Source organism: Odocoileus virginianus, unplaced genomic scaffold (assembly GCF_023699985.2).
Source record: "Odocoileus virginianus isolate 20LAN1187 ecotype Illinois unplaced genomic scaffold, Ovbor_1.2 Unplaced_Contig_32, whole genome shotgun sequence".
Classification (NCBI taxonomy): Eukaryota; Metazoa; Chordata; class Mammalia; order Artiodactyla; family Cervidae; genus Odocoileus; species Odocoileus virginianus.
Genome location: NW_027224349.1, coordinates 786,347 through 812,678, shown reverse-complemented (window position 1 = coordinate 812,678; position 26,332 = coordinate 786,347). Strand labels below are relative to the sequence as shown.

Genomic DNA, 26,332 nt, shown 5'->3' with positions numbered 1-26,332 from the left:
AGCATTCCTTACAAAGACAGAGCTACAGAAGTCTCTAAAGCTCTGCTAAAGGAGACAGTGGCTAGGTTTGGGCTGCCCCAATTACTTCAAAGCAACAGGTCCCGATTTACAGCCATAATATCCCAGAACGTGGCCACATCCTTAAGAATCAAACATGGTGTCCATTCATTCTGGCACCCTCAAGCCTCAGGGAAGGTGGAGAGAACCAACCAGACCCTTAAAAGGGCTCTGGCCAAACTATGACAAGAAACACAAAATAAATAGATCTATATGCTACCCATAGCCCTCATGAGGATACAGGCAGCCCCCAAATAGCTACTATTATTAAGCCCCTATGAAATGACATAAGGATGCCCATTCTTAACTTCTGATTTATTTTTTGATGAGGACATGAATACACTCCTAAAACATGTAACTGACCTAGCAACATTTCAACAAGAACTTTGGCAACATGGAGAACACAGGAGAACTTGAAAAATCCCGAAGTAGGGCTGGAGGACCAAGTATTAGTAAAGACCTGGCAAGAAAAAGGGAGTCCAAAGCCAGCTGTCTGAGAAATGGACAGGGCCATATCAGGTTGTCCTAGTAACCTCAACTGCTGTAAAAGTGAAGGGTCTACCTGCCTGGGTCCACAATTCTAGAACAAAACCCTATGGCCTACAGGAGGGGGAGACGGGGACTGAGACTCCAAAATCAGGAGACAACTATTCCTGTGAACGTACTGAAGACCTCAGACTCTTGGTAAGGTGGAACCCCATCAATTCTCCCTCAGATAAATAAAATGCATCCTATGATGTTCCTTGTTGCTTCTGAATTCAACCTAACCAACCTTGCTGGATCTGCATTAGCTGCCGAAGTTGGGGATATATCTAACCTATCCCAGGGTATCAACAGCCCACCCTTCCAGCCCACTTACATGCTGTCACCCAGCGCACCCTGATTGGTTGTGGTATAGCCTTTTGGGCAAAAGGTAAGAAAAACCTCCTGCCTTGGTATCAGTAATAGCTGTCTATATATACTCCCACAGTAACTGCAATCCGATCCGAGCCCTTATTTTCTCTCTTCGCTGGCATTCCCAAGTGACCTTCCGTCTGTCTAAAAAGTGACTCCCTAACAGGGATGTCAGTGGGAAATCTGGACAACTCACGGTGTCAGGTAACCTTCACTGTCAGAAACCAGGATCTAGAAATTTCTCTAGGGTATTACGATTTAGCCCAAAGTCTGGGAGCTAAGAAGTTCCAGCTGACATGCTATACCTATCCCGGAACATGAGGTTCTCCTTGGATACTATTAATCAGTCTCAAAAATCATGTTCTGGACAACCAAAAACCCACACCCATTCATCCTGGTTTCTAAATCAGACAGGCAATTCTGACCCTTGATACTCCCTTGTAGGGGTCCCCACCCCTGGAAACCTAACCCTATGGAGGGAACCTAAACAAAATACTCTCTACCTTAAGGACAAATCCCAGAATACCTTACAACACTTGAATCCTTCCTAAATGCCTCACTGCTGCCACTTTTGCAGCAGTGGAGTGACAGTCTCCTCCCAGCAGCTGAAGGACTCCTCCTTTTTCATTATGCCATGTTTCACATGTTAGACAAAGCCCAGTCTTGCGGCACTGGAGAGGCCCCCCTTCCTACAACAAGACCATTATCTAGTACTACACTGGATGTCTCAGACTCTATAGAGACTCTCAAATATTAGATGAACTGTGACTATGCACCACTAAGAAAAACTACTCCTAAGTAAACGGATTTAAATTTTTCATCACTTAAAATTTTATAATACATACTGGGGTTCAGTGTGTGAAAAATAAATAACCTAAAGAAATTCATTAAGAATATTAAAACTTTTTCACAACTCATTCAGGGTCCTACTCTGGTTGCCATTTCTGCTCAAAGCTGTTCAATATCCATGTTTAAAAATAATGTTCTCCTGACAACAATGTTCATAAAGAAATACCACTTAATTACCATTTGTAGCGCTTCCTTTCATGTCAATAAAGTCATAAACTTTAATGCTAGCACTGTATTTTTTGACTAAAGTCATCATTTCATTTTTGCTCAAGTTAAGCAGTTACCATTCAAAACTCTAAATTTTGTCATAAAAAGACAATGTATTATCATTACATCATCATATGACTGAACTATGAAACAATGAAACTAGGCTTACTGCTTTTTAACTTCTCTAAACTCTTCCAACAGCAATTTATTCTACCTTCAGTGGTACTGTCTGACAAGTAGCAGCAACATAGCTATTTTCGAATGAAGAGATACAAAATGAAGAGTTTCTGAATACTGAGCATTGTGATAAAAGTATATTATGTATGCTTTCTGAACAGCAATGATTATAAAACCCTATCAACTGTAAAACACATTTCTATTTCAGAGATGTTGACCTATAAGGGGGAAAGACACCTCAGAATCTGCAATGCATTCATGCATGAAATAATACTACACGGTTGCACAATCAATTTTTGCTCATCCAAAGTGTTATAAATTATAACCAGATGTTATTACATTTAAAAACTGCCATTCCCTAAGTCTGTGAAAGTTATAGACTATAAAACTATTCCCTAAGGATATACTGTTATAAAAAACAATATAACACAATACAGTTAACAAAGGTTTGCAAGATACCTATGAAAAACAACATATAGCATGGTATAGGTTTAAACAGTGTAAATTTAGACTCTGGAGCCAGATGATATATGATATAATTAAAATCTAATTCCACTAACATTAAGCATTTCAATCCCCCGAGTTTCAAAGATTTTCATCAAATTTAGGACACAAAATATTATGTACTGACAACTCCGAGCTATGTGGTTAGGGCTCGGCACTTTCAGTGCCAGGGGTCCAAGCTCAAACCTTTGGTCAGAGAACAAGGACCCTTCAAGGTGCAGCTTGGCCAGAAACAATGGGGTGATAGATATTATCACAGAGAGTTAATGCATGGATTTAAAAAAAAATTGTACTAGTAATGGAAGGCTTCCCTGGTGGCTCAAAAAGTAAAGAATTTGCCTGCCAATGCCAGAGACACAGATCTGACCCTTGAGTAGGAAAGATACCCTGGAGGAGGGCATGACAACTCACTCCAGTATTCTTGCCTGGGGAATTCCACGGACATAAGAGCCTGGGGGACTACAGTCCATAAAGTCACAGAGTAGAATATGACTGAGTGACTTAAACCACAACCAAAGAACAGTGTTGACTCACAGTATGTACTTAATGGCAAAAGAAAAGATATATAATGATAATGAACAAAATCTTATGAAAGGACTTTAAAAAGTCTATGGAGAAACCTTCAAGATGGCAGAGATAGATAATCTCCCCACAAAAACATCAAAAATTCATCTTCATGTCGAACAACTCCTCCAGAACACCTCTTAACACTGACAGAAGACCCCAGACTTCCAGAAAGGCAAGCCAATCTCCTCAGAATGAGGTAGGGTGAAAGATAAAAGAAGACACAAATAATTTCAGGACATGACCTGCACATGGGGGAGGGAGCCCTGAAGGATGAAAAGCTTCTGCACACTCAAGGGTGGGGACAGGGGCAGCTTCAAAACCTCAGAGGGCAGTGCAGCAACAGGTGCTTGGAAGGCAAAATGGAGAAAACCAACCACAGAGATCACTGCTGAGTAACACTTCTCAGCAGAGAACTGGCTTGCACTCCTGGACTGGCTACTCAAGCTCAGGCTTCAGACCCCCCAGGCAGAGGACTGAGGTTGGCTGTTGTGAGGACATTCTGAGGGGCTAGAATGACACAGCTGATAGAATCCAGGGAAAACCTTGGGCACTCCAGAGTGACAAAGATCATTGCCATGAGAATGTTCTAACTCCATGTGCTTGCGGAATGCAGGACTTGACCTTCCAGAGTATTGTCGGCAGTACAGCCTCAGCTGTGGACTGTGACCTCAAAGGTAGATACACTAAATCCAGCATGAGGGACACAGGAAAGACTATATGCACTACAGACTATGATCCTAGAGGACCGATCACCTCCACGGCCACCTGACAACTGCCAGGGCCAACGTGTGGGCCAGAGACGGAGAACAAGAGGAGTGCAATCTTGACCCCAGTGGCCATAGCTGTCACCAAGCTGTGAGCCAGCAAGAGTTGCTCCCCATACCTTCTTCAGAGTCTGAGAAACTCAGCTCTGCTGAGGGACCCACAACCTGCAGGCAACTCCCCTGGGAAGCCAGCCACCTGTCTCAGACCATGCTGACTTCCTGCAGTTCCTGGCCACAGCAGACACTACACACACAACTGTATCTGCTGTCCCCCTCGCTGTCCCCAGTCCAGTTGAGCACCTGAGCTCTAATATGTTGCTGCTTTCACCCTCTTAAGTCTGAGTGAGGAACAGATACTGGAGGGCAGTCCAAGCACAGGCATGCTGCAAATCAAGCAGAGAACCAGGGGCTGGCTGTGTGAACAAAGAAGAGGAAGGGAATTCAATCCTGCAGCAGCAGATGTGGGGAGTTAAATCACCGCAAGTAGCCTGAGACTGTGGACTTTACAGGTAATTGTGGATTTGGGAGCAAGTAAAAGCTGGAGGAAGGCAAGATCTGAGTCTGAACTGACACTGCACTGCACACAACAGGTGCAGAGACCTTCCTAGATACACTGGAGGACTTTCTGAGTAGGCAAATTGGCAGGAGCACACTGTGTGCAGAGGTCAAAGATGAAATACAAGGACACTGTTCTTACTAACACTGTCTATATATTTTTCTTTTCCATATGGTTCTAATGTTGTTTTTCTTTATTTTTATAATTTTGTCACTATAAATCATTATTTCCTTTTAAAGAAGCTATTTTTAAAAATTCATTTTATTTTTATTTTGTCCTTTTTTACAGTATTCTATAGTTCAGGTTGTTCAGTCACTAAGCTGACCTGATGCAACGCCATGGACTGCAGCCTGCCTGGCTCTTCTGTCCATGGAAGTTTCCAGGAAAGTGCTGGAGCAAGGTGCTACTACTGGTTTTTTGCTCTATGTTTACAATACTCTTTGAGTATATTGCATTTTTTGGCAACTTTTTGATCTTGTATTTTTGTTCATGTACTTTTTAGCATATATTTTCACATATGAGTTTATTGGCCTGATTGGTCTCTTCTTTTTCAGTTCCTGTGCTTATTCTTTTTTTTCTCTCTCTTTTCTCTTTATGTGTTTCTTTGGTGTTTTGGGTTAAGCGTGCTTTCACTATTTGTCTTGGTGTTCAATCAGTCCACTGTTGTTTTGTTTAAGTGAGTTGTGTTTTTTTTTTTCTTTTCCGCCATTTCTTTTTCTTTTCCGTCCTATATTGCTTTGGAGTCTGGCCTGAGTAATTAAGATGGGAGACCCAAGTACAAGATCATGAACCACCAGAAAACTCCCAATCCCATGGAACATTAGCTGATGAGAACCTCTCAATACTATCACCAAGTCCCAACCAAAGGCCAGCAAACTCCAGTGAGAGACATCCCACATGTGTACTTTGGCAAAACAGGAAGACAACACTGTCCATTTGCAGACGGGATGGCTAAAACAAACCAAGCCCACAACACTCCAAAACACAGTTATGGACAAGGCACTGCCCCTTATCCAAAGAGACAAGATCCAGCTCCATTCATCAGAACATAGGCACAACTCCCTCCAACCAGGAAGGGATTGGTCACAAAGCACTGGTCCAACCACACCCATGGGGGCAGATTCTACAATTAGAACTATGACCACCCAGCCTGCAGAAAGGCAACCCCAAACACAGCAAACCGAACAAAATGAAAAGACAAAGAAACACGCAGCAGATGAAGCAACATGAGAAACACCCACAAGACCAAATAAATGAAGATGAAACAGGCAGTCTACCTGAAAAAGAATTCAGTGTAATGGTGGTAAAGATGATCTGGAGTTTGGGAAATAACATGGAGACACAGATAAAGACTAAAGTCTGCCAAGAGCAGAATACCTGAGGCAAGAGAACTGTAAGTGAACTGGAAGACAGAATGGTGAAAATAACGGAAGCAGAATCCAAAGAAAGAAAAAAGAATGAAATAACAAGAAAGTCTCAGAGACCTCGGTGACATCATTAAATGCACCAATATTCAAGTTACAGGGGTCCCAGAAGAAGAGAAAGACTATGAGAAAGTATTTGAGGGGACTATACTCAAAAACTTACCTAATGTGGGAGAGGAACTAGCCATCTAAGTCCACCAAGTGCAGAGAGTTCCATAAAGGATAAACCCAAGGAGAAAACACATCAAGAGATGTATTAATCAAACTAATGATAAGTAAACACAAAGAACAAATATTAAAAGTACCAGTGGGGGAAAAAAAAATATGCCATGTAAGGGAGTCCTATAAAGTGAACAGCTGACTATTCAACAGAAACTCTGCAAGCCAGAAGGGACTGGCAGGATATACTTTAAAATGATGAAAAGGAATTAAAAAAAAAAAAAGATTACTCTATCTAGCAAAGATTTCATTCAGATTTGAAGGAGAAACCAAAATCTTTATAGACAAGCAGAAGTTAAAGAGAAATCAAGACCAACAAACCAACTTTAAAATAAATGCTGAAGGAACTTTCCCTAGGTAGGAAATACAAGAGAGAAGATCTACAAAGACAAACTCAAACAAATAAAGTAAACCGTAATAGGATCATACAGATAAGACTAGCTACTCTAATCAAAGACACAGACCGGCTGAACAAATACAAAGACAAGACCCCTACACATGCTGTCCACAAGAGACCCACTTCATCTTTTAAAAAATTATTTATTTTTTAATTGAAGGATAATTGCTTAACAGAATTTTGTGTTTTCTGTCAAACCTCAAGATGAACCAGCCATATAGCATATATCACTTCCCTCTTGAATGTCTGTCCCCATCCCACCTTTCTAGATTGCCACAGAGCCTGTTTGAGTTCCCTAAATCACACAGCAAATTCCCACTGGCTATCTATTTTACACATGGTATTCTTAAGTTTCCACATTTCTCTCCATACATCTCTCTCTCCACCCCCTGCCTGAATGTCCATAAGACTGTTCTCTATGTCTGTGTCTCCACTGCTGCCCTGCAGATATACTTATTGGTACATTGGTACCATCTCTCTAGACTCCATATATATGCGTCAGTATACAGTATTAAATTCACTTTTCCTGACTTACTTCACTTGGTAGAAAAGGTTCATCCACCTCATTAGAACTGACTCAAATGCATTCACTTTTATGACTGAGTTACATTCCATTGCATGTATGCACCACAGTTTCTTTATCGATTCATCTGTCAATGGACATCTAGGTTGCTTTCCATGTTCTAGCTATTGTAAATAGTGCTGCAATAAACACTGGGGTACGTGTGTCTTTTTCAATTTTGGTTTCCTCAAGGTATATGCCTACGAGTGGGACTCTTACGTCACATGGTGGCTTTAATCCTAGTTTCTTAAGGAATCCCCATACAGACATTCATAGTGGCTGAACCAATTTACAATCCCAACAACAGTGCAAGAGCATCCCCTTTTCTCCACATCCTATCCAGCATTTTTTGCAGGCTTGTTGATGACAGCCATTCTGACCCATGTGAGGTGGTATCTCATTGCAGTTTTGACTTGGATTTCTCGAAGAATGAGCAACACAAAGCATCTTTTCATGTGTCTGGAAAAATCTGTTTATGTCTTTTCCCCACTTTTTGATGGGGTTGTTTTTCTGTTATTCAATTATATAAGCTTTTTGCATATTCTGGAAATTAATCCTTTGCAATTATTTCATTTGCCATTATTTTCTCCTACTCTCAGGGTTGTCTTTTCACCTTGCTTATAGTTTCCTTTCCTGTGCAAAAGGTTTTATGTTTAGTTAGGTCTCTCTTATTTATTTCCATTATTCTGGGAGGTGAATCATGGAGGATCTTGCTTTGATTTATGTCACTGAGTTTTCTGCCTATGTTTACTTCTAAGAGTTTTACAGTTTCTGGAAGAGACCCACTGAATGTGAGGGCCTGAAAAAAGATATTTCAGGCAACAGAAATCAAAAGAAAGCAGGAGTAATGTAGTCATATCAGATAAAATAAGCTGTAAAAAAAAAAAAAAAAAAACTGTTACAAGAAACAAGGAAGGACATACATAATGATCAAGGGATCAATGCAAGAAGAAGATACAGCAATTATAACTACATATGCACCCAACAGAGGAGCATCTCAATATATAAATGGTGCCTCAGAAAGGACAGAATCCATCTGCAATGCAGAAGACCTGGGTTTGATCCCTGGGTTGGGAACATCTCCTGGAGGAGGACATGGCTATCCACTCCAGTATTCTTGTCTGGAGAATTCCATAGACAAGAGTAGCCTGATGGGCTCCAGTCCACGGGTCACAGACACTTGGACACAACTGAAAGACTAACATTTATATCTCACTCACACCAATGTACAGATCATCCAGACAGAAAACTAGTAAGAAAACACAAGCTTTACATGACATATTGGACCAGATGGACCTAATTAATATTTGTAGGACACTTCATCCCCAAAAAAGTAGATTTAACTTTTTTCTCAAGTATACACAGAACATTCTCCAGTAACAGACCACGTCCTGGGTCACAAGTCAAGCCTTGGTAAATACAAAAAAAATTGATACCACATCAAGCACCTTTTTCTGACCACAAAGCTTGTAAGATTAGATATCAAATATGGGAAGAAAGTGTATAAAACAGAAACTAATGTAGGCCAAACGACAGGCCTATGAATAAGTAAGATGTCACTGAGGAAATTTAAAAAAAGAAAATACCCAGAAATAAATGACAATGAAAACATAACAACTCAAAACCTATCAGTTCAGTTGCTCAGTGACGTCCAACTTTTTGCAACCTCAAGAACTGCCAGGCTTCCTTGAACATAACCAACTTCCAGCGCTTCTCAAACTCATGTCCATCGAGTCCGTGATGCCATCCAACCACCTCATCCTCTGTCATTCCCTTCTCCTCCTGCCTTCAATCTTTCCCAGCATCAGGGTCTTTTCTAATGAGTTAGTCTTCACATCAGGTGGCCAAAGTACTGGAGTTTCAGCTTCAGCATCAATCCATCCAATGAATATTCAAAACTGACTTTCTTTAGGATTGACTAGTTTGATCTCCTTCCAGTCCAAGGGACTCTCAAGAGTCTTCTGCAACACTATAATTCAAAAGCATCAATTCTTCAGTCCTCAGCTTTCTTTGTATTTTACAGTCCAACTGTCACATTAATACATGACTACTGAAAAGAACCTATAGGACGCAGCAAAAGCAGTGCTGAGAGAAAAGTTTACAGCAATTTAAGCCCATCTCAAAAAATAAGAAAAACATCAAACAACTCAACCTTACCCCTAAAGCAACTAGAAAAAGAATTTTAAAAAACCAAAGTTAGTAAAAGGCCATAAAATTCAGAGCAGAAATAATAAAAAATAAAGGCAGGCGCTAACAGCAAAGATCAATCAAACTAAAACCTGGCACTCTGAGATGATAAACCAAATTGACAAACCATTAGCCACACTCATAAACAAAAAAATAGTAAAGACTAAAATCAAAATGAAAAATTACAATAGACAATGTAGAAATACAAAGCATCATAAAAGACTACTATCAACAACTTTATGCCAATAAAAAGGACAAACTGAAAGACACAGACAAATTCTTAGAAAAAGTCTTAGCCCAGAAGCAGCAGAAATTATGAACCACCCAATCACAAGCACTGACATCAAAACTGATAAAAAATCCAGCCCCTCCTTCCCACCCATAAGGAGGCAGGGCCAAAAGGATTCAGAGGAGAACTTGATGAAATTTTTAGAAAAGAGCCAACACCCATCCTGCTCAAACCCTTCGAGAAAACTGTGAAGGAAGGAACACTTCTAAACTCATTCTACAAGGCCAGCTTCTATCAGAAAATTACTAGAGCTAATCAGTGAATACAGTAAAGTCATGGGGTATAAAATTCACACACAAAAATCCTTTGCACTCCTAACACTATCAATAAAATTCAGAAAGAGAAATTAAGGAATAAATCTCATTTACTACTGAAACAGAAAAAATACAATACCTAGGAATTACCTAAAGACACAAAAGACTTGTATGCAGAAAACTATAAGATACTGATGAAAGAAATCAAAGATGACACAAACACATGAAGAGATATATGATACGCCTGGTTTGGAAGCACCAATATTGTGAAAATGACTGCACTACCCAAAGCAACCTATGGACTCAATATAATCCCTATCAAACTACCAATGGCATTTTTCACAGAACTAGAACAAATAATTTCACAATTTGCATGGAAACACAAAAGACCCCTAACAGCAATGCAATCTTGAGAAAGAAGGGAACTGGGGGAATCAACCTTCCTGAAATCAGACTATACTACAAAACTACAATTACCAAGACAATATTGTACTGGCACAAAGACAGAAATACAGATGGATGGAACTAGACAGAAAGTCCAGAGAGAAATCCACATACCTTATCTTTGACAAAGGAGTTAAGAATATATAAAGGAGAAAAGACAGCAACTTCAATAAGTGGTGCTGGGAAAACTGGACAGACTACATGTAAAATAATGAAACTAGAACTCTTCCAAATACCATTTAGTTAGTGTTAAAGTCGCTCAGTCATGTCCGACTCTTTGTGACCTTATAGGCTATATAGCCTGCCAGGCTCCTCTGTCCATCAGATTTCCCAGGCAAGAGCACTGAAGTGGGTTGCCATTTCCTTCTCCAGGGGAATCTCCCTAACACTGTATACTAAAATAACCTCAAAATGGATTTAAAGACCTAAATGTAAGGCTAGAAACTATAAAGCTTTTAGAGGAAAACATAGGCAGTACATTCTTTGACATAAATCACAGCAAGATCTTCTTCGAACCAGCTCCTAGAGTAACAGAAGTAAAAACAAAATAAACAAATGAGACCTAATTAAAAGCATTTCTGCAGCAAAGGAAACAATAAAGATTAAAAAAGAACCCTAAAATGGAAGAAAATAATTGCAAATGAAGCAACTAACAAAGGATTAATCTCCAAAATACATAAAGCTCCCCATATAGATCAGTACCAGAAAAAACAAACAAAACAATATAAAAAAAAAAAAAAATGGAGAGCAGAGACCTAAACAGACATTTCTTAAAAAAAAAAAAAAAAAAAAAAAGACCTACAGAGGACTAATAAACACAAGAAAAAATACTCATCACTCATGATTAGAGAAACGCAAATCAACATTACACCAAGCCATCATCTCACACCAGTCAGAATGGCCAAAATAAAAAAATCTACAACAGTAAATGCTGGATAAAATATGAAAAAAAGGGAACCCTCCTGTACTGTTGGTGGAAATGTAAATGTTAACACCACTAGGGAGAACAGTACAAAGATTCCTTTAAAGAGTAGGAATAAATTTACCACATGACCCAGCAATCCCACTACCAGGAATATATCCTGAGAAAACCACATCTAAAAGATACATGTACCCCAATGTTTATTGAAGCACTATCGACAATAGTTAGGACTTGGAAGCAATCCAGATGTCCACTGACAGATGAATGGAAAAAGATATGCTACATATACACAATGGAATACTACTTATCCATGAAGAATGAATTTCAGTCAGTTTTAGTGAGATGGATGAACCTAGAGCCTGTTACACCCAGCAAGGTAAGTCAGAAAGAGAAAAACAAATATCATACATTAATGCATATGTATGGAATATAGGAAATGGAACTGATGAATCTATCTGCAAGGAAGGAATGGAGATGCAGGTGTAGAGCATGGACAAAACAGGGGTTGGGATGGATTGAAAGAGGAGCATTGACATGTACACAATACCACGTGTAAAACAGATAGCTAGTGTGAACCTGCTGTATAACACAGGGAGCTCAACTTGGTGCTCTGTGATGACCTAGAGGGATGGGATGGAAAAGAGGAGGGAGCTGAAGAGAAAGGGAACATATGTATTATTATGGCATGTGTGTGCTAGTTGCTCAGTAAAGTCTGACTCTTTGCAACCCCAAAGACTGTAGCCCGACGGGTTCCTCTGTCCATGGAATTCCACAGGCACAAATACTGCACTGGCTTGCCATTCCCTTCTCCAGAGGAGCTTCCCCAGCATCGGGGAAATCTGTCCTGAATATTCATTGGAAGGACTGATGCTGAAGCTGAAACTCCAATACTTTGGCCACTTGATGAAAAGAACTGACTCACTAGAAAAGACACTGATGCTGGGAAAGACTGAAGGCAGAAGGGAAGGACAGAGGATGAGACGGTTGGATGGCATCACCAGCTAGATGAACATTAGTTTAAGCAAGCTCCAAGAGTTGGTGATGGACTGGGAAGCTTGGCGTTCTGCAGTCCACTGGGTCACAAAGAGTCAGACATGACTGAGGGACTGAACTGAACTGATGGAAACAGACAAACCATTTTCATTAAAGGCATACATGTGCTCATATACACTATAAGTTTGCGGCAAATACAAAAAACTAGTAATTTTTTCAACTGAAAAAGCTAAAGAAGACAGACAACTGAATCAATTCTGAAGAAGAGTATACTAAGATTTTATTACATAATTAGTTTTAAAAACTTTGTTTACAGACATGAAGAGATAAATGGCACCAAACTAGAGGAACTTTAAATATACTTGAACTGAATTACAAATCAGGGGCAGAAAGGTTACTACATTAAAAAATAGTGTCAGAATCTAACATCAAAAATATATTTTAAAAATTCTAGATATGCTAATAATCTATACATACTTTTTTTTTTAACTTTTTTAAAAGGAAACTTTAAAGAGCTGTGGCAGGCAGGAAATTTATTGAAAAGAGAAAAATATAAGTCATCCAAGGTTTCTTTAAAATTATCTCACATTAACTTCCACTCAAAATATGGTAGAAACAAAGCTAAAAGAAAACACACAAAATGAAAGGTTATCTGCAGTATAAGTAATCAGCAACTCACTTTTACACAAACTTAAAATTAAAACTTTAAAATCAGTAAGAAAAATGTGTCAATGGAAGGCAGCCAAGATGGAGGAGTAGGAAGAACCTCAGCTCAGCTCCTCTCATGGGCACTCCAAAATTTTATCTATTTACAGAATAAGTACTGATTAGAAAAACTGAAAGATTAGATTCCACAGCTAAAGATATAAAGTAAGAACTATGAAAAGACAAGAGAGAAGGGGTGGATATACAGAACCGTTAGCACCTACACATATCCCTAAGTAGGTGATCCAGAAGTGGTAGGATAATCACAACTGTAGAACCAAGGAAAAAAGAATTGAAGCACCACATAAGGCTCCACAGCCAGTGACTCTTGTGCTGGCAGTACAAGTACCCAGGATACTTGGCTTTGAAAGCCAGTGGGCCTTACTTTAACGAGACCCAGAGAGCTATAGGAAATAGACTCCCTATAGGAAATAGACTCCCTTCTTAAAAGGCACAAACAGAAGCAGTAGTTTGAAAGACACCTAGGTCAGAACAGCCTGCTGATACCTGCTCTTGAGACACTCCCCCAGAGAAGCAGGAGGAGGCAAACAGGAGCTCAATCTGGAAACACAGTCACTGGAGGAACCCATTTTGGGGAGCTTTGTTCTACCATGCAGTAGTGGTGCTGGCAAGAAGCATCTTTCTGAAGTCCTCCTTCTAGCTTATTAGAACCAGGACCTGGCCTGTCCACCAGTCTGGCAGCACCAGTTCTTGGAAGTTCCATGCTAAGGAACTAGCCAGGAGGGGACACAGCCCCACAATCAGGAGACCAGCTACCATAAAGTTCTTGACCCTACAGCTGTCCCGGGAACTGACCACAAATACAAGAGCATCGGCACTTACCATGAAACCCCAGACTGGGAACCGCAAGGGACTTCACAGCCAGCCATCCAGACCAGGGCCTGCCGTCACCAATTCTAGGATACCTAAAGCTCTACTACCAGAGACCAGGGACTCAGTTCTGCCCACTACTGGACCAGCACCAACCCCAAGACCTGCTAATACTCCAGAGCCAAATGTCCCTATTAAGACAGACACATCTCTGAGTACCAAGCTGTTTCTGTATAAGGCAGAGCCTGGCAAGCAACCACACCAAAGGCAAGCATTCCTTCCAGATGACCCATAGCGGTCACCCTGGCATAACAAAAGGACTCATATAGCCCACAATGGAAGCATGCCTACAGCATATAGCCTGGTAAACAGAGAGGAGTCAGGTCTGCTGGGACACATAGGATATCTCCTAAAAAAGTCCACTTATCCAAAGTCAGGAAACATAACCAAATTACCACATGTGTTGAAGTAAAACCTCAAGGGGACCTAAATAAATTGGAGACAGGCAATCTACTTGATAAAGACTCAAGGAAATGATCACAAAGATGATCAAACAACTTAGGAGAAAAACAGATGCACAAAGTGAGAAGTCACAAGTTTTTAACAGACAGGAAATATAAACAATGACCAAACAATAATACAACGAGATTAAATGATACAGAGAAATTAGAGAGCTGGAAGAAACTAGCTCAAATCACTGATGCTGAACTGAAAAAAGAAAAAGGAATGAAAACAAGAATAACTCATGTTGGATAACTTCAAGTGTATTGATATTCACATTACATGGAGTCTAAGAGACTGAGAAAGAACAGAGAACATATTTGAAGAGCTAATAACTTTCCTAATGTGGGAAACGAAACAGCCACCCAAGTCAAAGATGCAGAGAATCCCATAAAGAATAAACCTAAAGAGGAAAACACTCAAAATGGTAATAGTTAAAGACATAGTATCAAAAATCATGGGGCTTCCCTCACTGTCCAGTGGTTGAGACTCCACGCTCCCAATACAGAGAACACATATTCAATCCCCGGTCAAGGAACTAGATCCCACACGCTGCAACCAAGAGTTCACATGCCACAACAAAAGATACCAGGTGGTGCAACTAAGTCCTGGCACAGCCAAATAAGTAAATATAAACAAGCAAATTAAATACAACGTTACATACAAGAAAATTTCCTATGTTTATATGACTCATCTATAACTGCAAGAATAATACAATTGGGAAAAGAGACCATTCTCATAAAAACTGTTGAGAAAACTGCACAACTACATCCAGAGCAATCAAACTGGACTACTGTCTCACATCATGCACAAAAAAAACCTTGGTACTTCTAAAGATTTAAAGGTAAGATCTGAAACCATAAAGATTCTAGAAGAAAGCACAGGGATTAAGCACTTTGGCACCACTATTAGTATTTCATATACATATTTCTCTCATAAGGGAAGTAAAAAGAAACAAATCTAGAATGACATTACACTATTAAGCTGTCTGTTGCACAGCAAAGAAAAATTATCAACAAAATGAAAAGGTCCGTAGCTGAATGGAAGAAGACATTTGCAAAGGATACACCTGATAAGGAGTTAATGTCTAAAATGCAAAAAAAGAAAAAGAAAAAAAAAAAGATGTATGGAACAGACTTGTGGACTCTGTGGGAGAAGGCGAGGGTGGGATGTTTCAAGAGAACAGCATTGAAACATGTATTTCTAGGGTGAAACAGATCACCAGCCCAGGTTGGATGCATGAGACAAGTGCTCAGGCCTGGTGCACTGGGAAGACCCAGAGGGATGGGGTGGAGAGGGAGGTGGGAGTGGGGGACCAGGATGGGGAATACATGTAAATCCATGGCTAATTCATTTCAATGTATGACAAAAACCACTGCAATGTTGTAAAGTAATTAGCCTCCAACTAATAAAAATAGATGGAAAAAAAAAAAAAAGTCACATACCAAAGAGAAGAGGGAAAAAACCAACCCACAAACTACTCAATCAAAAAATGGGCAGAAAATCTGAAAAGACATTTTTCCAAAGAACACATACAGTCAACAGACACATGAAAAGATGTTCAACATCACTAATTATTAGAGGAAAGGAAACCAAACCAAATCAAATCAAATCAAATCAAATAGCACATCCATCAGAATGGCTAATACCCAAATGACAACAAGTAAGTGTTGGCAAGGCTGTGGAGAAAAGTGAACACTTTTGCACTGTTGGTGGGAATATAAACTAGTACAGCTACCATGAAGAAAAGAATGAAAATTCCTCAAAAAATGAAAAATAGATCTGCGTAAGACCCAGCAATTCCACTCCGAAATATTTATTAAAATAAAACACTGATTAGAGGAGATACATATATCCCTATGCTCACTGCTGCTGCTGCTGCTAAGTCACTTCAGTCGTGTCCGACTCTGTGTGACCCCATAAACGGCAGCCCACCAGGCTCCCCCATCCCTGAGATTCTCCAGGCAAGAACACTGGAGCGGGTTGCCATTTCCTCCTCCAATGCATGAAAGTGAAGTCGCTCACTGCAGGAGTATTTAAATCAGCCAAATACAAAAGGAATCTAAGAGTACCATCAGATGAATGGATTAAAATGATGCATGGATTAAGATAGAGCACATCAGCCATATAAAAGAACAGATTTAACTACTTCCATTTGGGACTATGTGTAAAACAGAGGATACCAGAATTAGTAAAACATCACAAATACTGTGTGATTTCCCTTATATGTGGGCTCTAAAAAAACAAATTAACAAACATAAAAAAAGAACAGTGACAGAGAAGAAAGAGGTAGTTATATGGGTGAAAGATGGAAAAAGGAAGCAAACAGGTGAGGGAGATTAAGAGGTAATAATTTACAGGGGCAAAATAAGTGAATTATAAGCATGAATAATACAGTGTGGGAAACAGTCAGTAACTGCAGTACCTTTGTGTGGCAAAAGACTGTTAACAAGACTTACTGTGATAAAAACACTGAAATGTAGAGATTAAGTTGAAACATTATAGACTGTGTATTAATGATCTAACATAGTGTTGCAAGTCAATTATAATAAACTCACAGAAAAAGAGATCAGATTTGTGGTTACTAGAAGCAGTGGTTGGGTGAGAGGCAAGTGGACAAAGGCAGTACAAACTGCCACTTATAAATAAGCACTAAGGATGTAACATACAGCATGATAAACATAATTGAAAACTGCTGTATGTTACATATGAAAGTTGTCAGACTAAATCCTAACAGTTATTATCACAAGTAAAAACATAATTTTTCCACTTATTTAACTATATTATCTGTGAGATGACTGGTATCCAATGAACTTACTGTGATAATCTTTTCATAGTACATGAAACTCTGTTGCCTTAAAACTTACACAGTGCATAATAAAACTGGAGGAAGACAAACAATGGGTCACGAATTTAAATGAGCAATTCACTGAACAGGACAAATAGCCAATAAATATATATACATTTTAAAAAAGAAGTTCCACATGACCAATATTCTGTTAAATGCAAAGTTTAAACAATACTTCATTTAAAACTAATCTATAACTTACTAATGCTAACGTAACATTTGTACCAAAGTATTTTCATAAAAACTGGATTTCCTGTAAATCTATGCAGCTTAAGAGAGGCTGCTGTATTCCCCTATCCACTTCCTCATTTGTTTCGAAACACAACAGATCATATTAGCCTCTGAAAAGCACCATTAAACACTACTACACTACAGTCATAGGAGGAGAGTAAAGAAGTTAAATAAGTTATTAATATTTTTATGAAAAAACCTAAGTTTTTCTCTCACGACACCCTAAAAAAATATTATCAAGATACCCAGGGATTCCTGGACCACATTCCAAGTGCCACTAACCTAGATCCCTATGTAATATTAAGTGTCTGGCAAAATGTGACTGTGTGACTTAAATGAAAAAATACTAAATAAAACATTTAATGGGACACATTTTCAGTAAGCGTAAAGCAGAGAGATTCTTTTGTGTATACAATGCCAAGGACATCAACTGCTTCTGGGGAAAAAAAAAGAACTGAGATTGAGGAAAACAGTTAACTGAATCCTTTAAAAGGACTTATTTTAAAATATATAAATATTTTATAAAATGTACTGACAAAGGGCTTCCCTCAAAGCTCAGCCAGTAAAGAATCTACCCAGAATGCAGGAGATGCAGGTTTGATCCTTGGGTCGGGAAGATCCCCTGGATTAGGAAACTGCAATCCACTCCAGTATTCTTGCCTGGAGAATCCCATGGAGAGAGGAGCCTGCCAGGCTACAGTCCATGGACTCGTCAAGAGTCAGGCATGCCTTAGCAACTAAATCATCACCACCACTGAAAAATATTAGTAATGGACTACCTTTTTTCTTATCAGCTTTCCTGGTGGCTCAGACTGTAAAACATCCTCCTGCAATGGGTGAGATGGAGATTCAATTTGAGGATCAGGAAAAGCCCCAGAAGGACATGGTAACTCCTTCTAGTACTTATGCCTGGGAAATCCCATGGACAGAGCAGCCTGGTAGTCTACAGTTGCAAAGAGTCACACACAGCTTAACCAGTAACACTTTCACTTTCACTATATTCCTATCAGGTGAAGTGTAGGAGAGTGGAGCAGGGAGGGAAGTTTACCCCTGGCTCCCATTTGAACTAAGTGCCCTCATGAAGTGGACACAGTATGTCCTATTATTTATACCCCTGTCAAAAACACAACGTTATCTATTAGTCTAGTTTATTTCAATTGCAAAGCTATTCAACTTTATATAAATGTCTGCATTTAATCATTCAAATAACATTTATTGAAAATAATGTCAGTGTGCCAGATCCTTCTACTAGGGAGACAAGGATAAGTATCTGTTACAAGTAGGACCTGTTTCAAAGAAAACAAACTTGAACCAGAGATAAGAATATAACAGATTTAATAGGAAATAAAAGATGTCTATATCGTTCTATGTGACAAAGAAGAAAGCAAGGTCTGGAAAACTGAAGCCACAAGCAGAAATCAAGAAGCAGGAGTTGTTTCAGGGATACCATGGGAGAAACAGGTTTCCAACTCAATAATGAGCACCTAACAGATGTCAAATAACATTTCATTGTAGCTAGGTTAAGTACGGCAGGTTAAGGCGGCAAATGAGATGTTCAAGAGGCAACTAGAAAAGCTAGGTGAGAAATTTAAGCAAGAGTGTAATAATAATAAGGGACAGTAAGCCAGGGAAGACAACTGGAAGAAACAAGAGAGAACTGATCTCAAGGGAGAGTACACATTTAGGTTTGGGAAAGAACCACAACTGACAAACAAGAAACAGTTTCTGAAGCACAAAACACTTATGTGACACACCAATATACCGTGAAACAGTTTTGTAATGTGGGAAACAATGAATTCAGAAATATGTGGGATAAAAAAGAAATACAAGAAATTATTTTTATAAGATTAGAGAACCCAAGAAAATTTTAAGGAGAAATGAATCAGCAGAATATGTTAGGCTAGATATCCTGCAACAAAATAAAATGTATGAAAATCTACGTAGAAACAGGAAAAACGTGAGGCTGTAGAGAACACACTTTTACATCAAATTGCCATCTACGTTTCTCACTAAATACTTCAACAAAATTTCAAACACTGGGTTGAAAAAATTTTTTTTAATGTTTGTTACTGCCAATGAGCACAAATAATGCAAAGAAGAGATTGTGAGCATATAAATTAAAACACAGTCAGAGAAAGCATTCACAAAAATGTTTTTGCTTTTTTTTTTAAGGAAATTTTCATCTATTTGGAAAACATACATAAATAGTTGGTTAATAAAGTGTTCTACCTATAATCAAAATTCACCCCTTAAAGCAAAAAACATTTTATATTTAATCGTTTCTAATGGAAATGCTTTAAAGTAACACACTTACCTGTCTTCTCAAATAAACATATGAGTCTAACATACTCTTAATCGTGAACAACCATTGTTGCTGTACTGGAACATCTGCTGCTGCTGTACTGTGCAGCACGCTGTACTGTGCAAGCATACAGTTCTACCTTCTTAAAGAGTTGTTTCCCAGCTGTCAAGATATAAAGCAACTACTTCTACAATTTATGTTTGTCCTTCACACCTCAACAACTAGGGGATATTCACACCTCAACAACTAGGGGATATTAGCAACTTCTCATGCTTCCCATCTGTCTCCTTCAATTGAGCTTCTAAAATTTTTTAAACATGACGGTTCATGATAAATGTGGTAATCCTTGTTATGGAATGAACACCATTGTTGCAAGTCTAGAAAACATGTTTTCTGAAACCTGCATCTAGAACAGTCATTGCGCTCTTAGGAATTACTCTTGTTTTTAAACTGACCAAACAATTCCTGTAATTTTCAACCACTGTTAGGTAAAATTTTGTTCCCTACAGAAGCCTATTTCCGAGCCAAACGTTAATTGGTGCTAGAACTAAGAGAAGATGCTAAGGAGAGATAAAATAAAAAAGCAGCAATACTCAGTAATTTAAAACACTGATCAACCTACCAGTTTTCATTACTTCTCAATCTTAAAAGTTCTGCAATGCTGGACTCAGAAATGATAAATGAACATGAAGCAGAGCATATGTGTTCCATCAGTTTGCAACTTTAAAATGAATCTACCTTTTCTAATCTCAATTTCCAGTATTCCCCGACTTACACCACCCACGCTGGTCAAACTGTAATTTGTGGTGTCTTCTGAACACAGTTCATACTTAACATTTGCCCTTTTACCACTCCTAACTCACCTAATTAAGTTCCACACATTTTCAGCAAGTAGTTTTCAAAACAGAGAACCTCCTACTTCAGAAACTCCTTTCTAAAGTTGCAAATGAGGACTTCGTATGCCTATGAAACTCCACCAAGCATCGTCTTATTTTAGAAACTTTGTCAATCTTTACTTGTTAACAGCAAGTTCACATGCGCTTCATTTTACCAATAAACCGGCCTACCATTAAGTCTAAAGTACAAAACAATGCAGTTGTTATCGTAAAACTTTTCAAATAAGGGGAACTCTAAATAGGAGACTACAAGAACCCGTACATACTGTATCCCATTTTATTGTACTTCAGTAAGAAAATCCTATTTCCAAAGTTTAACACATAGCACAAAATCAACACTAATCGCTTAAACGCAGTTTCCCAGTTAAGGAAAAAAAGGCTTCAAATTTTGCTTTCCATCAATTTGCATCTTGTGACATAAAAAAAGAGTACTGAGACATTTTTTCCCCCTCCATCAAATTTAATTTTTATTACTGAAAAAGGGAGGAAAATTTTGGAAAACCGTATGGTAGACACCCCCAAGAGTCATGAACTACTGTACTTAAGTAAAACAAAATTTCTGAGACTGTCTTTGTGAGACCATGGGCCTGAACGGGCCATTGGGTTTAACTGCCCTCGGAGAACTACAAACCAGAGCGGCAAGTCGCAGGCTCGAGCTACTGGCTGTTCAGTCAAAAAACAGCTGAAGCAGCCAGCCAGTCAACAGGCTACAGCAAGCAACGCAGGGAGGTGGCGCTACAGCCGAGCGCCTTGAGCCCGAGCGTCTATCATGGCGACGAGAAGAATGGCCGCTTCCGGGAGCGAGCACGCCCCTTCCGGGCACAAGAGCCGCCGTGCCCAGCCTCTGGGACCCGAAACCGGAGTCGAAGTGGGAGGCGGACCCGCCACCGCCCGCTCTCCAACCCCCCCTCATGGGCTGTAACGGAATTTTCTCCTCGGAGGCCGCATTCAAAATGGCGGCTCCCCTTCCCTGCACCCCCTCAACCACCCCTTCAACAGGCGTAAATTCTCCACCATCTTGTCCCCCCTCTGCCCCCCCCTTGTTGATATTTACATAGCGAAAATCAGACCTGCTGGCCTGCGGCGTTCACCTCACGCTGGCAACCATCGCCTCCTTGCTAGGCCTAGCCCCCACGCGGTACCCTGGGAGAACTCGGCGCCGACCTAGAGCCCTTCGGCTATATCCCTGGCCAACGGGCAACTCTTCCCCAACTCCCGCCCGCTTGCAGAGAGCGCCTCCGCCGCCGCGCTCCACCCCTGGCGTAACTGCAGCCTCCTTGGGGCCTACTAGGCGCCGAAAACGACACCCCTCAGCCTAGCACTGAAGGGCATCAGGCGTGCCGCCGCCTAGGCCGGGACCAGGCCTCCCACTCGGACTAGGCCCCGCGGCCTTGGCCGCGCCCCAGACTCACCAGACACGGGTGCGGGCGGTGGGTGACGGTGGCGGGTGATGCAGGCCTCCTTTCTCTGGAGCACTGGGCCGGGCTCCTACGGGCGGGGCGGGCGGAGGAAGGGAGGAGGGGCCGAGTTCGGAGCTGACAAAAAACGGCCCAGCTCCCCGGCACAGGCCCGCCGTCAGCACGTCACGTCACCGACCGGGAGAGAGACACAGGAAAATGCGGAAGGGTAGATAGGACCCCCCCCGCACCCCCGCCCCCGTCTCGACCAAGTTGGTCCTCTGGCGTCTCGTGTCGAAGCCACTCGAGTTCCGCAACCCGAGAGCCCCGTGCCCTCGCGGCAGGGTCTGCGGCAGGCCGTCTAACAACGTTCTTATTTTCTCCTCCTCCGCGCTCCCGCTCGCCGCCGCAGCTCAGATCGTAAAGCCGACGCAGGGCTGCGGTTCATCGACCCCGCGGAAAGACAGGCGATTCACACCTGGCCGGATCTGGTTCTACCCAGAAACGTAAAGCGTCCCCGCGCGGGGCCTGGCCCAGCTGCCTGCTTAGGTGTCTGAAGTTGTCAAACCCCTGCCTGAAGTAAATTGTGTTTTCTTGTAGCTAGAGAAAATTTAGTAACCCATCTATACCCTATTTTTGCTTGAAAAGAAAACATTTGTAATAAAATGAAAATAGGCATGCCAATCTGGGTGTGGGCAAAAGAACGCGGCTTATTCTAGAACTATCAAACCATTTCATCTTTATAAAATCATATAGAATCTAAATGATTTGAATGTCATGTGGAAAAGAATTAAACTTTCAGTGATTCTGCACGTTTCAGTTAACAATTTTTAATGTGTCATTGTCTACGTATGTACCTTGTGTTTGAAAATTTGTAAGCCCACTGAAGTTAAGTCCTTTGATAAAATTTAAATATTCTTAAATAAACACATCGTAATTCGCTGTTTTTTAAGAAAACAGCATAAACAGGTAAATGTTGAACAGCATAAATGTTAAGAAAAGTCACAGTAAAATTTATTATAATCAGACATTTATCAGCTCCAAGACCGTGTATTTTGTGTTATTACTTTAAATTTCTGTTATTTTCCACACTAAACTTGGAATCCAAGCTTTGAACGTTATTAGTAAAAAGGCAAATAGCGGGATCTTACAGCATATTATTGTGGAATACAGTATGCTGTATATTTTCTCAGTATGGACCTAAATGATGAAGATATAATCAACAATTCGAGGGTGAAAAATCAACAAAATAGTGGAGAAATGTCTTTAAAGTGTAGCAGCCTATAAAACATATTATCAAAACTCCCAGAATGCAAGTTGTCCTGCCCTCATATACCTTAAAATCATGAAATGCTTTATAAAAAAAGTACATTAAAAATCATCTCTGGGAAAATTTCTGGATGATAATTTTCAAAGCCCACAGCTTATTTTGTTTTTGTATTTTCCAAGTGAGTAAAAGTTCTAGAAATAACAAACAACAACATATATTTGTTTCTAGAAAACCACAAAACACTGATAACATTTTCACAGAAAGGAGAAAAAATATTTTCAAGTGAAAGAAACTAGCATAACTTCAAACAATTAACATAATTAACACTGCTCACAAACATACTTTCAAAATAATAACAACCAGTGTTTAAATATTTCCAAAGAGCTCCTTTAGTATTAAGGTAACAATGGGACCTGACGTATTTTCAACTGTAGCACCATAATCAGAACACAGAAACATGTCAGCATTCTTGTTAGATCTCTTATGATTACTAAGTGTTAATCACTCAGTTGTGTCTCTCTGACCCCTTGGACGGCAGTCTTCCAGCCTCCTCTGTCCAAGGGATTTCCCAGTCAAGAACACTGGAGTATCCACTTCGCCAAGTGATCCTCCCTACTCAGGGATCAAACCCAGGTCTCCCCCATTGCCCAGAGCAGGCAGATTTCTTACCACTAAGCCAACAGAGAAACCTCATGATTACAAAAACAACTAGTATGACCATTAGTATAAAGCACTTAAGAAGAGAGTAGCCATATAGGAAAAAGAAAAAGATGTTTTCTAATTGCAAAGGTAAGAGGTAGTTTCGACAGTGATATTTTAAAACTAGCCTTTGACACTACATTTCATGCACTAAAAGATAGTTAATTTCTGATATGATATTAGTAAATGACCTAACTATATTTGTTACATTAACCTGTTAGAATTTAAGAAAGATTATTCTATAGATGAGTATAACTAGGGAAGTCAACTTTTATTACACTAACTTTTCAAAAAGGCAAAGTAATTTGTATTTCAAATATAATTATGGAAGTAAAGAAGTATCAGCATATAAAAAATCATTTTACCAGAAATATATATATACACACATTAAATACACACTTAATACACATTAAAAACAGTATATTTATGGTAAAATGAAGTATAAGCAGCACACCTGTGAAACTGTCCATACAATACAAAAGACCTTTAGTAAACTTAAGATCCCCATGAGCTTTTAAAGCATCTGCTACATTCTAAAGAACCATAGCTATACTTCATTATTGAGAAATCTTTTAACCAAAATGTTCAAATTTAACAGTCACAATTTCCATCTCCACAAAACAATAAAATGCAATTTAGCTAAACTGAGACAGAGAAAGATTTATTTTAAGAAATTCCCTCAGGAGATTATGGAGCTGAAGAAGTCCAAAATCTGATTTCAGGCCACCAGGTTCAAGACCAAAGGAAAAGTAGATGCCGTGGTTTGAGTTGGAAGCAGCCTTTTTATCATCAGGCCTCTGACTGATAGAGGCCCATGTACATTATGGGTTTCCTGAAAATGTAAACTTCTAAAAACAAAAAAACACTTTCACAGAAACAAATAATGATGAAACAATCATCAAGGTATTAGCCAAGCTGACACATTTAACCATCACATTTAGCATGCCTTGTCACACTTGAAAATTTATCATTTATCTTGAACAATCAGCAAGTTGCATGTTGTAATCTGCTGCAGCCATAAAAGAATATAAAGTATACATTTTAATCTGCAAATAAAAGTTAAAATGACTAATGATGTGTTTTCAATTTTGTTTCACTTGGCAAATAAGACATTTAAATAATTTCTGAAAATCACCACCAACTGAATTATACTTAATGGTTGCAAGTCACACTACCATTACTAGGTAAAAATAAATAGAGGAAGCCTAGAAAAAATAATCAGTAGCAATAAACACTGCTGGTACTCAGTCTGAGATTTTATGTATTTCCCCAAAATGCAAACATTTCCTTAAAGAAACGACAATTTCCTGATTAGGACATCTTTCACCATGAAGAGAATAAAGTGTTAAAAGCTTATAATGTTTAACATGTTTAACATGTCACAACTCCATAGTAATAGGCTTCCATTTCCTAAAGCTAGGAAATTTGTATCAAAGTAACATTAATTGCAAGAGTCAAATACATCATAGATGTCCAGATTTATGATGTTATGGTGACGTTTCAAAAAATAATCAAATGTGTAAAGTACTAGAGAACATGTTGTTTGCAAAGTGCCTGATTACACACTATTCCTGTGTGTAAGAGAAAAAGGAAATTTCTCTTTATAAAGGGATTCTAATTAATACATTATTAACAGAAGTAGAGGGCTTCCCTGGTAGCTCAATGGTAAAGAATCTGCCTGCAATCCAGGGGATATGGGTTCAATCCCTGATCTGGGAAGATCCCACATGCCTCGGGGCAACTAAGCCCATGTGCCACAACTACTGAGCCTGTGCTCTAGAGCCCGGAAGCCACAACTACTGAGACCATGTGTTATACTACTGAACCTCGTGCGCCTAGAGCCTGTACTCCAGAACAGAAACCATCACAGTGAGAAGACTGCACACTGCAACTAGGGCACAACTTCCATGGCACTGTAACTAGAGAAAAACCTATGCACAGCAACAAAGACTCAACACAACCAAAACTAAATTATTAAAAAGAAATACACATACAACCTTAATCTAAACAATGGTTAATGCTAAAATATGAGGGAGTTAGATATTTGCCTCCTGAAGACTATACACAAAACTACCTACGAAGTAGTGTGTTCTTCATTACCTCACCACAGATCAAAGTTGAATATGATCAACTCTGTAGATTAAACTACCAATTTAAATTTACCAGTAAATACATGTTTTAAAGAAACCCAAAGCATGAAGTATGATCATTCATAAGGACTAATTCACAAAAACCAGATGGCAGGCAATCTGAAAGGACAATGTTTTATTTATCCCCAACCAAAAAATTAATATTTTGTTTCTTGGCTGTGCCACACAGCATATGGGATCCCAGTTCCTTGACCAAGGCTGTAAACTGTATCCCCTGCAGCTGAACTGTGGAGTCT

The 26,332-nt window shown here is 39.5% G+C and overlaps 1 protein-coding gene across 4 annotated transcripts in view; it reads right to left on the bottom strand.

The window, feature by feature from the left end:
* Positions 1 to 22,081, bottom strand: part of LOC110143881 (zinc finger X-chromosomal protein) — a 66,318-nt gene extending 44,237 nt beyond the window's left edge. For 2 of the 4 annotated variants that reach the window (XM_020903650.2, XM_070464604.1), the window contains exon 1: positions 21,993 to 22,081. The gene's annotated coding sequence lies outside the window, so the exon portion shown is untranslated. Of the gene's footprint in view, positions 1 to 21,650; positions 21,785 to 21,992 lie in introns of those variants that run through there. The other 2 variants (XM_020903651.2, XM_070464603.1) reach the window with 2 other exon arrangements.
* Positions 22,082 to 26,332: the final 4,251 nt, after the last annotated feature.